The sequence below is a fragment of the Desmodus rotundus genome, chromosome 6 (assembly GCF_022682495.2).
Source record: "Desmodus rotundus isolate HL8 chromosome 6, HLdesRot8A.1, whole genome shotgun sequence".
NCBI lineage: Eukaryota > Metazoa > Chordata > Mammalia > Chiroptera > Phyllostomidae > Desmodus > Desmodus rotundus.
In genome coordinates, this window is record NC_071392.1 from 62,774,983 (window position 1) to 62,790,638 (window position 15,656).

The 15,656-nt window shown below is 36.1% G+C and overlaps 1 non-coding gene across 1 annotated transcript; it reads right to left on the bottom strand.

Moving 5' to 3' along the window:
- Positions 1 to 783: 783 nt before the first annotated feature.
- On the bottom strand, positions 784 to 950 carry LOC112300543 (U1 spliceosomal RNA). The gene has a single exon (XR_002974418.2). It is a non-coding gene; the product is annotated as a U1 spliceosomal RNA (small nuclear RNA).
- Between the last annotated feature and the right edge of the window lie 14,706 nt (positions 951 to 15,656).

Below are 15,656 nucleotides of genomic sequence, written 5' to 3' on the forward strand. Positions count from 1 at the left end.
AGGAAAAATATCCTAGTGAAGTTTATGAATAATATGGAAAAGTGAAAAAAGCAACAACTATTTAATTATCTGTTTCTTATAGTCATAAAGGCCTATGTTACTTAAAATCCCAAAAGTACCTTCCCTGCCTTCTGTTAGAACCATTGTAAACCTCAACTATTTTTCACCAGATGCAACTTATTACTTTGCAAATGTCATTCTATTATATTTAAAAGAGGTAATTTGCAATTCCCTGTACCATTCAGAGGTGCCTCTTTTTTGAGTTTCTTAGAAAAGTCATACAATAATAATACAATTGTTTTATGTATTGAAATGTATTGTGTTTTTTATGTGACAATTTCATTTATTTTTTAACCAATCTGTGCTGAACTTTAACCTTTTGATTGTTTACATTTTATGTATCTATTAGATGGAGTAGCTGCACTTTAAATAGTTCAGGTCTCTGTACTAATAATATATAATAAACAGGAATAAGAAAAAATGAGACTTCTTTAATAAAACGCATTTCTTCAAAATGTGATTAAATTTTTGTTCTCTTGTTAAAAACAATAGCCATTTCCTATTTGTCCTTTTTCATTTCTATTAAACAATCCTTGGAGTTTCGTATGGAGAAAGATTTTTTTTTCTTTCACTGTCACTAACAAGCAAGAATTTGTACTCCCTCCTAATTTGATTCTATTGGCTTATAATATGCTAATGCACAGCAAACTAACATCAAAGTATATCTCCTAATTTTGGTGGCAATTATTTTGGATTAATATATTCTTATATATTTTTATCTTTCAGGAGAGAGCAAAGATGCAGTCCCCCACTACCACAAATTATGCAGTCGAGGTTCCCACATTTGGGGAAATCGCAGAGGTCAGCACACCTGGAGTGCAATGGATAAGCCTAGTCCTGGGAAAACCACCTTCGTGATCATGGTGTCATCACCTCTGCCAGGAAAGTATCAACATATTCTTATATTTAAGGCAGTCAAAAATTATTTCAAATAGCTTATGTGTTTAAGTAAATGATTCTTTAGATTGTTTTTTACTACTCTGTGTAATAACTGTGGTATTTGCAATTCCTTAAAATTTCTGTTATTTATTCTGTAATTTTTATAAAATTGTAAGACAGGAGTATTTCTCATAGCCATTAAGTTGTTAAAGGAGTTGTACACCAGAGGCGATCCTGAGAGTTTAAACTTAGAATTATCAATAACTATAAAAGTACTTATTCAAGCCAACCTTCTTAGCTGGTTAAAAGAGTGTAATCCTGTAAGTTATTGAGAGACCGTTAAAGTGAAACACAGAAACCCAGCCCTTCTGCCTATTTTAAAAATTCTCCTTATCCAATCACAGACCAAATCACAAGGCAATGTGGGCTCAGCCCCATCTGTGTGGTAAGCAGCAAATTACTTTACTTGAACTTTGCTCCAGTCAGGACACTTTAGGACTTAAAACTTGAATCTATCTAAGTCTGCCTTAAATTAGCCTTGCAAAAACACTCTAAACTCCAGTTGTCAACCTCATGGCTTTTGGCCAGATGCCACTTAGCAGCTGAAACACTGATTAATTGTCATCCCCTTTCCTTTTTTCTTAGACATATTTTTAAGGAAAAGAAGAATATGCAAACTGATATTATGTTGAGAACAACTATAGTTGAATAATGATAGTTAGGAGATATACATTTATGTTTAAAATATATGAAATGAAAAGACGGGGCAGGGAACCTAGCTGTGTATACTGTGTATGCCATGTACTGCACAAGGAATCTGGGGCTGGCCAGGGCTTTGCTGAGCCATGCCAAGATACAACAGATCTTTCAATTTTCCAGCAAATAGAAACAAAATACAAGCTTCAGAAGGTGTACTCAACAAACACTTCCCAATGTGTTTCTGATTTGTGGTCAGAATGTTTTTATTGCTGGTGCCTTGCACTTTTGAGACAGTTATTTCCTAAAAGAAAGATTCCTTTCTATAAACCTCAACTGTCTGTTTTTCAAAGCAATTTAAAATCAAACACACAAATAAAATTCTTAACATATGGAAACCTTCATATAGGGTCTTACGTATTCAGAGTTAAAATTGTTTTATAAACTGTAATGCTTTGCAGATGAAAATACAGAGAGGATGACTGTTTTTAGCACTAATGCTTTTTGACAGCGTTAAACCTTGTTTTAGTAATTGACATCAAAATGTTTGGTGGTTTTAAATGGACCATTAATAAAAATAGTATGTTTCAGGTTTTTTAGAAATTGTGCTTAATACTGTGAAGTGCCATAAAATTGCAAATGTAATACAATGTTTTTATTATTTTTAAAAAATACTTATAATGAAACAACCCTCATTCTCTTCCCATGTCTTTAGAGAAACTTCTGAAGCTCAAAGGGAGAAAACATTTCCTCTTCATCCATCCTCATAGTCTCTAAAGAAATAGACCTTTTTCCAGTTCCCAGTTTTGAAAAAAATAACAAAACAAAAACAAAATTGGCATCTTCTGCCATTAAGGCTCTAGAAGGTTGGTAAAATCCATAGAGGCATAAAAATATAATCGAAGGTCTCCATCATGAGCTGGAAAGTGCATGCCAGAGACATGAATTTCACACCAGTTCCATCACAAATCATGCTGCATCTGGGAAACCACTCGAACTTCTCTGGGCCTCAACTCATTTCTTTGCAAAATAGGAATAATAATATTACCTGCCAACAGAGAAAGACTGCTGGGATAATCTTATAAAGTACTGTATGCGAAAAGTCTTTGTAATGGAAGAGATAATTATTCAATTCTATTTAATTCAACAGTCATCTACTGAGTACCATTTAGTTCTCATCCACACTGCATCAGAGAGAAGAAATGGATATGAAAGTTATAGATCTTACTAATGACAAAATTCTAGAGAACAAACTGGAATGAAAGTAGAAAATGGGTTGGAGATGGGACCAGAGAATCATTTGGTTCTGAGAGAGCAATTTGAGAAAATAAATGAAGGCAGGAGCACAGCACAGTGTGTTTCTGGAATTTCAAACGATCTAGCATTACAATATGAAAATCAATTCGTACAAAGAAACAGACATGTTTGGGCTTACAGCATGTGAAGGATTGTTTTAAAAGTTTGTTATTTGTTTTTTCATTTAATAAATATTTATTAAGTTCCTGTGACAGGAACTATACTAGTCAGTCAGTAAACAAACATGAACTAGAGAGACCTATAGAATAGGCCCCAAGTTCATTGTACTCACAGTCTGGAGTTAGGGACAGTGGACCTGACTAAGCAGGAAATTGGCAAGTATAATTTACACTTTATAGAGACCACTCTGCCATCAGTTTAAAGGGTGGGTTCTAGGAGATGAGAAATGGAGATTTATGTTAGTGTGTGGGTCTTTTTTTCCTCTGCCTCTGGGTGCTTCTTTGTCCCTTTCCTACTTAGTTTTTAGGTCTTTAAAAATTGGGCAAAGAACCTGAACAGACACTTCTCCAAGGAAGATGTACAGGGGGCCCAGAGACATATGAAAAGATGCTCAACATCACTAGCCATCAGAGAGATGCAAATTAAAACCACAATGAGATATCACCTCACACCTGTTGGAATTTCTATCATTAATAAATCAACAAACAACAAATGCTGGTGAGGATACAGAGAAAAGGGAACCCTAGTACACTTTTGGTGGGAATGTGGACTGGTGCAGCCACTGTGGAAAACACTGTGGAATTTCCTCAAGAAATTAAAAATGTAACTAACTCTTGATCCAGAGATTCCACTGCTGGGATTATACCCTAAGAATTCTGAAGCACCAAATCAAAAGAACCTATGCACCCCAAAGTTCATAACAGTATTATTTACAGTAGCCAAGTACTGGAAACAGCTTAAGTGCTCATCAGTAAATGAGTGGATCAAAAAACTGTGGTACATTTACATAATGGAATACCATGCATCAGAAAGAAAGAACAAGTTCCTACCCTTTGTGACAACATGGATGGAACTGGAAAGTATTATGCTAAATTAAATAAGCTAGGCAATGAAAGATAAATACTATATGATCTCACCTATAAGTGGAACCTAGTGAACAAAACAAACAAATGCACAAAATAGAACCAGAGGCATGGAAATTAGGAACAGACTGACAGCAACCAGAGGAGAGGTGGGAGGAGGATAAGGGAGGAAAGAAGAGGAAGGGCCTAGTTAAAGAACAAGTATAAATGACCCATGGACATGGACAACAGGGTGGGGACTGACTTTGAGAGCAGGGGATGGGCAGGCCAGGGAGAGCAGCAGCGGGGGAAAATTGGGACAACTATAATAAAACAGTTTTTAAAAAAGTAATGATAAATCTACCATGGTGGATGTGATGAAGACAACAAAGAAAATTTACTTTTGGAAATGGGTAAATTAGGTAGTTCTATAGGAGATAGGGGAGAAGGAGAGCAGTGTCATTGGGTATATTTTGGGAATATAAAGACATATTGAGAATTGAAAGAATCAGTGGGTTATATATTGAGAAGTTTAAGTTAGAAATTGAGATTCTGGAAAGAAAGTAATCTTGAATGACTATCTGAAATCCATGTAAAGAACATGGTAGGAGAGATTTTTTTTTTAAAGAATTATTTAAAGGGTGCAAAGAAATGCAAACAGTAGCCCGGATTATTCTTGAAATTTTACTGGGACGACAAAGGAACAAAGAACATAGTGGAAACAATGTAAAGGTTAGAATTGTGATTTAGGGGAGAATGGGCAGCTCAAGAATTTGTGTTTCAGGTGGAGACCCAGATATATGTGTTTGCTAAAATGAAAAGAAGTATAAAAAATTTCCTTGGGAATTTATCAGTCAACAAATACTGTGGTACATTAGAGATTAAAAACAGAGCTCCTACTCTCAAGAATCCTGCAATTTAATAGGTCTGGTAAATGTAACATGTTTGTAAAATGTAAAACAACTTCAAGTACTATTAAGTAAACATTACTAATATTGATTGCTAGCCTAAGCATGGGATCAGAAATTCACAGCCAGGGATTAGAGAAAAAATCAATGTACTTCATGATTAGAACATACTACTGAAATTCTATAGGAATGGCAGGCATCAAAGAAAAGGAATGTTGATATCTGATAAACACCCAAAAGATCCCACACTGAACATTTGAAGAAGGTCCTTCTGTGAGGATGTGTAGTAAAAAATTGAACAGCTTTATCTTTATCTTAAAATGGAGTGATTCCTAGTTTTCTCACTGGTGGTAGTTCATTGGTCAGCATTAAGGAGGAAGAAAAGACAACCATAGCTGCCCCCAAGAATGGAAATAGAATCCATGAAGTGCTAAGGCATGCTTCCCCTCTCTACATAAGTCCTCAACAAGAGAGTTTGTAGTAGGTATAGTTAGGTGCCTTAGTCCTTTCAGGCTGCTGTACCAAAGTACTATCAACCAAGTGGCTCACAAACAACAGAAACTTATTTCTAACAGTTCTGGAGGCTCGAAGTCTAAGATCAGAGTGCCAGCAAGCTCAAGTGCTGGACGAACCCTCTTCCAGACTGAAGACTGCTGACTTTTCCTCACATGGCAGAAAGAGAGGAATAGAGCTCTCTGGAGACCTTTCTTAAATGCACTTATCCTATTGATGAGGACTCCACATTCATGACCTAATTACCTCCCAAAGGTCCACCTTCTAATCCCATCTTTGGAGGTTAAGAATTCAACATATGAGCTCAGGGGAGGACACAAACATTCAGTCCATGGCATCAGTTTTTCCATTCTCTGTGAGGAAAACCTCTCAAAACCAACTACAAGTTTGAGGAGTAAGCTTAACAATTTTCCTTCTAATGTAGCAGGGGAGGTCACAAGCTGGATGACATTGACCATGAATTTCCCTCTGGCCCTTACCAGATACTGGAAAGCCCATAGAGATGATCCACATTTACGTCTGTTGTGGCAGAGGCACATTGCTTACTAAATGAATAGTTAGAAAAAAGTAACTCCATAAATGAGCTATCATTTATCCCTAACAGAGACCTATTAAATCAAAATTCTGGCATGTTAGCTGATTGGTATACTAACAGGTACTTGAAAGAATACAGACAGATTTGGACAGTACCTCTACAAATACCAAAAGTATTTCATTTGACCCAGTAGAAGGGAGTAGGCAGGACCTGTGTGGGAAATGATAGGATGCTGATGGTTAGGAAATGACAGGAGCTTCCAGATATCACAAATAGGTATGAGGCCCTTCATTAGTTCATCAGAAGAAAATGTAGGAGTCTTATCACACTAACACCTTCCCTGTTCTGCTCTACTTCCCTGATTTCTCCTTTTTTTTCCCCTCTAACTTTTTAGGAAGAGACTGTGTCTGCCTGCATAGTAGCACCAGGCTTTTCGCAAGGAAATAAGCATAATTAGGAAAATGATTGTCTCAATAAAAGAAGCTGGAGTTTTTAAATGTTTTTTTCTGGAAAAAGGAGAAATCATAGCAATAGAAAAGGATATACTAGAGTTAAGCTTTGTGAAAGGTTGCAGTGTTTGAGAGAAGCAGCTGTCATCCACATGGATGGTGGAACAAAAGCCAGAGATCGGATGGGAAGGTTTAAAGTACAATTGCTGGTTATTAGTAATATACTTCCTCCCTCTAGATATCTTCTAAGAGACAGATTAGATTGGAGATTAGAATTTCTTTTGATTCCAGTTTTCCTTTGGACTGCTGTTTCTTCAAACATAATCTCCATGTGGGGCCTGGGGCCCCAAATTTGATAATTCAAACAAGATAAAATAAGATGATACTGATTTTGAGAATGGGAAAGAATGAAGAACTATTTGTAATACTGAATCAACAGGATAATTGCCTTGGACATTAAAGGGTGAAGAGAACAAATAATCTAGATGGTTTAGCAGGCTTAGTTGATTGGTTCAGTGAGAATGCCAACAACTATAGGGGACAGGGTAGAAAAACAATGAGATAATAAATGTTAAAGATAACAAATAGGCAATGGAACATCAACATTTGGAGCTCACAACAATTAGAGCCAGAGATCCAACCTGCATGCATGCAGCTGAATAATAAATGCATGGATAGAGATGAGGCTCTTTAAGGCAGATAAATCAGTCAGGATCCCTACAGGAATCCATGAGAATCTTGAGATTGCCAACTGTCTAACTGCTAATTCAAAATCTAAAATGTTAGCCACAAATGATGTTTTTCAGATAATGTAGCAGCACAAAAAATGGAGGGAAAAACATCAACTAATAGCATAAATTGCATCTGCTATAATCTTCACTTTTGTACCAGTTCACAAAGCCTATGCTGATAATCATAACAACTCTGCTATGATTCTCTGTTCTCATTACCCTCTGTCAGCACCTTTAGCTAGACAAGGTTTGAATCTGGTGAAGTAACCCATATATTCTTTTCCATAAATTCTGAGTTATTGGTGGTCCCATGGGTTAGCATAATTTCCAAGGGATGTTAAGTAAGAAAGTAAGTATGAAGTGTCACCCTAATGATAGTCCTTTTTCCTCTATTCTACAGCAGCACCCTAATTTCTTCCCGGTAATTGTGGTAAATTATCTAAGGCAGTATAGTGACCTTCACCTTTACTACCTGAGAATTGAGCAGCATGAGAAACCAAAAATATTCAATAAGTAGTCTCAGTTTCCAACTTACTGGGAACATGTTGTTGTTTTCTCATGAAACATACTTTTCTTAAGTACTATAATCTTCCAATTCATTGAACCAAACTATTGGGGGCACAAAACAAAAATTATTCTAGTGTATAATTAACAGTCATTGCAAAAGTAGCCACTTCTACTTCAATGTCTTAAATCTCAAATTTATATGTCCCACCTATGGAGCCTAAATTGTCATTGGCTGCTGGTTTAAGGCATGCATCTCATCCAATAGGAATATTATTCTCTCACAAGATGTTTTTCTTGCACTGTAACTGAGGCTTTGGCAGGCCATCTCACTGTTCTGTCAAGCCAGCTGCTTCTGGATGAGGCATGTGGTAAAGACTAGAGATTTCTGCAGGCCCACTATCATGAAATGTGATCCTACTTAGAAAAGATGTATATAAAGCCCTGGCCAGTGTGGCTCAGGTGGTTGGAACACCATCCCATTGACTGAAAGGTTGCAAGTTTGATTTACAGTCAGGGCACATAACCAGGTTGTGGGTTTGATCTCTAGTCATCACTTGGAGGAGAAAGCAACCAATTGATTGATGTTTCTCACTCACATCAATGTTTTTCTTTTTTCTCTCTCTCCCTTCCTCTCTCTCTAAAAGCATTTAAAAATATATCCTCAGGTGAGAATTAAAAATGTGTTTAAAAATGTATATAGAAAAAAAGACTATTGATAACCCATTCTACAAATTCATGAATGGTACTATTCAAGGCATCATTTCAGGCAATGAAAGCAAATTCCTACCCAGAATAAGCTGGACACGTATCAGTGGTAGTAGCTAAATCATCCTCGACAGAAAACCCATGCATCTAAAGGAAGATGACTTATCCACTGGGTGAGTAATCTTACCTAACTAATTATTAAGAGCCTCTTGTTCAATGGATTGCCTCTGCCGAGTATTACATGAAATACAAATATTGCCACACTCTGTACTTTTCCAGAATTGTCATTCACATGCCCAACCCCCATATCTACTTTTCAATTTTCTATTAAGATATTCTTTTTTAATTTCCAAGTTCCTGAAAAGGAAATTCACTTGTTAGCCACTATATATTCTCCAAGTACAGGTCTGTTTCTGAGTCTCTCCTTCCACAGGCAGTGGACAACTAGCTGGACATATTAAGATATCTTCACCTTGTGTGGAACTATAGTACAATATTCATCCATTTCATTCCTTTTTTTCTTGCTCTGGATAATGGTGTCCCTGTGCATCAGAACAAGCAGGGACCATTACCCAGTCATAAGAGATTAATATTGCAAATAAAATATTAAAACACTAGAATATTCTAAGCCAGTCATAAAACAGTGTTCACTTTGTCAGGATAAGTAATGAAATTTTAACAGATGCTAAAGAGATTATGCTTACAGGCTTCTTGGAAATGAGTCCCTTTTAAAAGTTGCGTGTAAAAGGAACAGATATTTTCTGTCTCTGAATATTTTGTGCAAGAGACATGTGAATCTAAAGCAAATATCTTAGGAAAAAAGCACAGTAGCTTAAGAGTATAAGCTGACAAACTGAGGATGGCAGAGTGAAACGGAAGAAAGAACTGGTTCTTAGGTAATGTTGAATCACTGAGTTAACAATCCTTAGAACAGGTTTGTCTCTGGACTCCTTGTTTGCAAGATACAATAGTCCCCTTATCTGCAGTTTTGCTTTCCCTGGTTTTAGTTACCAACAGCTAAGTGTGATCCAAAAGTACTAGATGAAAAATTCCAGAAATAAACAATTCATGCATTTGAAATTGCATGCCTTCCTGAGTAGCATGACAAAATCTCGCACCATCCTGTTTTCCCACTCTGTCCTGCCTTAAATGTGAATCACCCCTTGCCCCAACATGCTCATGCTGTATACGCTACCTTCCTCTTAGTCACTCAGTAGCCCGCTCAATTATCAGATTGATCCTTCCTGTATCCTTATTGTATCACAGTGCTTATATTCAAATAACCTTTGTTTTATTGTTATAATTGTTCTATGCTACTGTTGTTGTTGTTACCCCTCTCTTATAATGCCTAATTTATACATTAAACTTTATCATAGGTATAGGAAAAATATAATATATATAAGGTTTGATATAAGATTTGATACCATTTCAGGCATACACTGGGGGTCTTGAAATGTATCTCCCACAGTTAAGGGGGAACTATTGTAACTGATCCAAAAATGTGGAAGTGACTGAATAAAAAGGTAGAACAAGGGCAGTGAAGATCTCATGTTCTTAATTTACATAGTTAAATCAACTATGTTAATTTAATTTATGTAGATAATACGCAATACATAACATAATACAAATATATTAATGGATCCACTGAAAAAGAAGAAAACAGAAAGAGAATTCTGATATAAAATTAAATAATATCAGAGCCTCTCGCTGAACACTTTCCAAAAGATTCAAGAGTCAAGGTGGGAAAAACATGGGATTATGGATGGTTCCTTCCACCCAAGTCAATTCTTTAAAGATCTTATATAGTGGCCTTTAAAACATAACTGAGGGGTGAAGCAGAACACCAAGACTAAATGCTGAGAATCCTGTATACATAAGAGTAACTCTAGACTTTGCCACCACCACAACATTAGCATCATCTGGGAGTTTATTAGAATTGTGGAATCTCAAGCTCTTCTCAGTTCTATTTAATAAGAATCTTCATTTTAACAAGATTCCCAAGTGATTCATAAGCACATTAAAATTTCAGAAACATGTTTCAAGACAAAACTTTTGGATATAGTTAGTAGAATATGGAATTGATCATAAGAAAATAGATTAAAAGCTTATTATGTTCTCAGGGGGAATGTATTTCCATTGGATTTTCTATTACTTGCTGCATATTGCAAACTCAGTGATACAGAGGGATAGTTTTTGAATGGAAGACATTTAAACATATTTACAGACCCCAGTTTTTAGTATAGTGAATATATTTGGATTATAAGCCTGAAAACAAAGGAGCATTAGCATTTGAATCCTGAGCATAGAAATTTTGCAGGATGAGTAAACAATTGTAGAAGCTTTGGAATATAAAATGTTTATATAACTGCTTAAAAAGAAAATAAAGTAAATATCACGTGACTGGGGACATGGTTAACTAACAAATGAAAGGAATTCAATGTTATAGCTAGGACTTATCTATGTACTAGGGACAAAAAAAATATGAGTGATATAATCCTTGCTAAGGAAATACAATCTAAATCCAATGAAAGCCAAATCTCAGATAAAAAATGAGTAGGACCAAAGAAAAGTTGTACTTTTGATAATCTTTAGCATGTGTAATCCTAAACAAGTGAAAGGCTCACAGTGGGCATTTTTAACTTTCCATCACACATTCTCTTCTAATAACACCACAAATTCCCTTTTAGTTTTCAGTGCTCCCCTATTTTCCATATGTGTGGCACAAGTTCAGCTACACCATTGTTCCAGTGTAGAAGAGCGACACACAGGCCTGGCCAATCAGAGCACATATAATACACTACATAATATTGTTTCCAGCTATGTCATCTCCATCCTAAACAAAACTCCTTCAAGAAGAATGCCTTTTGCTGTGGTAACTAAGGTGCTGTGAATGAAATATACTGGAGTGAACAAAATCACTCCAGTTTAAGAAACCAGAAAAATGATTACATTTGTAGTGATAGTAATGTCAGTAAGTAAACAGCATTTGAAAAAAAATTTTAAATTCAAATTTAGACAATGAATTTTAATTTAAAATGATACTTATTTCTTTTTGATTATAAAACTAAAATCTGGTTTTATAGGTAATTTTGAATATAGGGAAAATAAAGGCAATGCATTTAAAAACAATCCTGTTACCATTTGGTATAATTCCTTCCAAGAATTTTCATATGTTCACACATAAATATATAAAAACAAAGAAGGATTATATTTTATACACTTTCTTGGACCCTGCTATTTTCATTTAACATTATAAGTGAGTATTCCAATGTAAAAAAACCTTGATTATAGTATTCATAATGTCTACATATACATATATTTTAAACTTTATGTAACTCCTCATTTATTGACATTTTTATTTTTACAATTCAAAATATAATTATAATAAGAATATTTTTATTGAAACCTATATATATCATAAATAATTTTTAGGAGAAAAGTAAAAATAGAATTATCAGGGCACAAAGTATTAACTATTTTAAGATAAATCTCGGAGATGCAATGTAGAGATGCACAATGATTTCACAAGAAGGCTTTTTGGGTAAAATATCCACAAGAATACAGGTATGTAAGTCCTTATTTTCTCACACTAAATATTTTCACAGTATTTAATTAAAATAACATATATGCATAGACACTGTATTAAATTATTGAGGAAAACTGGAAAGCTGTATTAAATAGTCTCTGAAAAATAGTATAAGGTTAGGTTTTCTGTCAGGAGACAAAACAAGCAGAAAATTGGTACAAGTTTCCTTTCTGGACTAGGTGGGCACTGTAAGCAGAATGCCAACACAGTTGGGTTTCATACCAGGAAAGAAAACAGAGAAATATTATTCAATATAAGTAAAGAAAATTCAGCCAGAAAAGGGGACATTACTTTTGAAGATAGAGTAACATTTATCTCAGAAAAAAAATTACTCTAAAAACTAGGATATTAATTAAATATTCTTCTGCAATCCTCAAGAGAATATTACATTCATGAAACTACAGCATATACTTATTTAAAAAAAAAGAAGGAAGCTGAGTTTTCTAAAAACTAGAAATTTAAAAATTTACAACCACAATTTGCTGGACCAAAAAGGAAAAATGACTCATGAACGTGGACAACAGTGTGGTGATTGCAGGGGAGGAGGGGTAGAAGTAGAAGAGAGTACAAAGGGGATAAATTGTAATAGAAAAAATAAAATAAAAATAATAAGCATAATGGAAGGAGTGAGCTTCATGTAGAGCAAAACAGAAAATAAAATGAATGAGATTAGAGAAAACCCCAAATAACAATTTGAAATGAATAAAGAAGTAAAAAAATAAATTAAATAAATATTACGAGCATATTACGAAGGACCAGGTTGTAGCCTCAACTCTGTGGTTCAGTAGCTTGACGCATGCAGAGCTCTTGTGGTCAGGGCCATGGCTTCAAGTATCTGTCTCTGGGCTGCTGTATTAATCTCTGTGGCCACCCATGAAGACCAAGTGGGCATGTTTGAGACAGTAAGATATTAAGAACCTCAAGTTTTCTTCCTTGGGAATTTCCTGGGATCTAAGAAGTTGATTGCAGCCACAGAGACTAATGAAATGTCAACACTGAATCACGGATTCCTGGGAAACTAATGTTGGGGCCTCTACTGGGATATTACCTTTGACAACAGTAGCACTTAGCAGGAAGTTGGGCTGGTAGGTTTGCAGGAGTCTATAAGGTACATCGTGGTTCTGAAGAAGAGCACTCTTACCTTCCACCACCTGTTCAGTGAACACTTAAAGTAACAGAAAGAAAGAGGGATAAGGAGAAGGAGAAGAAAAGAAGAAAGAAGAGAAGAAGATAGAGGAAGAGCAAAAAGAAAGAGGAGAGGGAGGGGGAGGCAGAGGGGGAGGGGGAGAGAGAGAAAGAAGGAGAAAGAAAGAAAAAAAAAGAAAAAGGAAGGAAGGGAGGGAGGGAGGGAGGAAGGAAGGAAGGGAGGAAAGAAGGAAGGAAAGAAAGAAGGAAGAGAAGAAAGAGAGAGAGGAAGGAAGGAGGGAAAGAGGGAGGAAGGGAGGGAGGGAGGGAAAAGAAGTATGACAGTCATAAAGAGCAGATCTAGATGATCCAATATTCATAAAATAGGGATCTTAATTATGAATACACCAACAAAACAGACTCTGGATAAAAAGCACTCACTGGAAACCACAAAAACCTTTATCAGACATGACAATGAAATGCATGTAGCGATTCTTTTTTTTGGGGGGGGGGTAATTCTTTTCTTTTTTTAAGATTTTATTTTATTTTTTTAAATTTTTATTGTTATTCAAGTACAGTTGTATGCCTTTTCTCCCCATCGCTCCACCCCACCCCAACTGAACCCACCTCCCTCCCCCACTTCTACCCTCCACCTTGGTTTTCTCCATGTGTCCTCCATAGTAGTTCCTGTAATCCCCTCTTCCCACTGTCCCCCCGCCCCCGGCTATTTTTAGATTGTTCTCAACTTCAATGTCCCTGGTTATATTTTGTTTGCTTTTTCCTTCTATTGCTTATGTTCCAGTTAAAGGTGAGATCATATGGTATTTGTCCCTCACTTCCTGGCTTGTTTCACTCAGCATAATGCTCTCCAGTTCCATCGAAGCTGTTGCAAAGGGTATAAGCTCCTTCTTTCTCTCTGCTGCATAGAATTCCATTGTGTAAATATACCATGGTTTTTAGATCGACTCGATTGCTGATGGGCATTTAGGTTGCTGCCAGTACTTGGCTATTGTAAATTGTGCTGCTATGAACATTGGGGTGCACAGGTTCTTTTGGATTGGTGTTTCAGGATTCTTAGGGTATAATCCCAGCAGTGGAATTGCTGGGTCAAAGGGCAGTTCCATTTTTAGTTTTCTGAGGAAATTCCATATTGTTTTCCACAGTGGCCTCACCACTCTGCATTCCCACGAACAGTGCACTAGGGTTCCCTTTTCTCTGCATCTTCTCCAACATTTGTTTGTGGATTTGATTATGTTGGGCACTCTGACTGGTGTGAGATGATACCTCATTGTGGTTTTAATTTGCATCTCTCTGATGGCTAGTGATGCTGAGCATCTTTTCATATGTCTCTGGGACATCTGTATGTCTTCCTTGGAGAAGTGTCTGTTCAAGTCCTTTGCCCATTTTTTAATTGGGTTGTTTGTCTTCCTGGAGTGGAGTCGTGTGAGTTCTTTATATATTTTGGAGATCAGGCCCTTGTCTGAGGTATCATTAGCAAATATGTTTTCCCATACTGTTGATTCTCTTTGTAATTTGGTGCTATTTTCTTTAGCCATGCAGAAGCTTTTTATTTTGATGAGGTCCCATTTGTTTATTCTTTCCTTTGTGTCCCTTGCTTTAGGGGACGTGTCTATGAGGATGTTGCTGCGTGGAATGTCTGAGATTTTCCTGCCAATGTTTTTGTCAAGGACTTTTATGGTGTTACAACTTATATTTAAGTCTTTTATCCATCTTGAGTTTATTTCCGTGTATGACGTAAGTTGATGATACAGTTTCATTTTTTTGCACATAGCTGTCCAGATCTCCCAACACCATCTGTTGAAGAGGCTGTTTTTGCTCCATTTTATGCTCCTGCCTCCTTTGTCAAATATTAATTGACCGTAAGGACTTGAGTTTATTTCTGGGCTCTCTGTTTTGTTCCATTGGTCTAAGTGCCTGTTTTTATGCCAGTACCAGGCTGTTTTGATTACAGTGGCCTTGTAATACAGTTTGATATCAGGTATTGTGATCCCTCCTGCTTTGTTCTTCGATTTCAAAATTGCTGCAGCTATTCGTGATCATTTATGGTTCCATATCAATTTCTGAAATGTTTGTTCTCTATCTGTGAAATATGTCATTGGTACTCTAACAGGGATTGCATTGAATTTATAAATCGCTTTGGGTAGTATGGCCATTTGATGATCATTCTTCCAATCCATGAGCATGGTACATGCTTACATTTGTTTGTGTCTCCCTTAATTTCTTTCTTCAGTGTTGTGTAGTTTTCTGTGGACAGGTCTTTTACCTCCTTGGTTAGGCTTATTCCTAGGTACTTTATTTTTCTAGTTGCTATATCAAAATTGGATTCTTTCCCTGATTTCTGTTTCTACAGTTTCATTGTTGATATACAGGAATGCCTTTGATTTCTGAGTATTGACTTTGTATCCAGCTGTTTTGCCAATTTCATTTATTAGGTCGAGTATTTTTTGGTGGAGTCTATAGGATGTTCCATGTAAACTATCATGTCATGTGCAAACAGTGACAGTTTCATTTCCTCCTTTCCAATTTGGATGCCTTGTATTGCTTTTTCTTGTCTGATTGCTGTGGCTAGGACTTCCAATACTATGTTGAATAGGAGTGGTGAGAGAGGGCATCCTTGTCTTGT